The following is an 804-nucleotide window of genomic DNA, read 5'->3' on the forward strand; positions in this document are numbered from 1 at the left end:
ATTATCCCATGAGGACACACAAAAAGAAGAGGTGATTTTACAAAAGGATATTGGGGCTCTAGTGGAGAGGAGGAACAGATGCTGGGGGGAAACAAAACAATGATTATTAACATTATGATTATACCACCACATAATTGTTGTTGTTAGTTTCCGTTAGTCAACTTCAAATCATGAGCATTTTATGTTTGTGAAATATTATGAGATGTTTCTTGTGTTTTGCACCATCTCCATGGTATTCTGCCAAACCATCGTTTTGAAGGCTTCCTCTTTCTTCTGTTTTATTGACTCTCTATTTTACCAAATATGATATCTTTTTCTAGCGATTCTTTTTGATGGCATGTCCAAAGTAAGCAAGGTAGTTTCACCATTTTCACTTCTCCAGAATATTCCAGTTATTATTTCTTCAAAGACAGATTAGCTTATTCCTCTGATAGCCTATACTTTCACTAGTCTCACCAATTCAAATGAATCTAATATTTTTCTATATTACTTTTTGTTGTGTACTCTCATTCATGTGTATACTCATTTGAGATAATTGAAAATCTCATGGCTTACCTTAGTCCTCAGTGATACCTTTTACTTTTTTTTCACATAACGATAACAGTTCCTATTTTTGTTTTGTTGCAGATTTTATTCCTGCCATAGATATAAGAACTGGATAAAGATCTCATTCTACAGACTTTTTAAAAAGTCACTTTATTAGGGGCTCATACAACTCTTATGACGATCCATACATACATCAATTGTGTAAAGCACATTTGTACATTCATTGCCCTCATCATTCTCAAAACATTTGCTCTCCAC

The sequence above is a fragment of the Echinops telfairi genome, unplaced genomic scaffold, assembly GCF_000313985.2.
Source record: "Echinops telfairi isolate 266 unplaced genomic scaffold, ASM31398v2 ScPeMD7_2;HRSCAF=8, whole genome shotgun sequence".
In the NCBI taxonomy this organism is placed as follows: domain Eukaryota; kingdom Metazoa; phylum Chordata; class Mammalia; order Afrosoricida; family Tenrecidae; genus Echinops; species Echinops telfairi.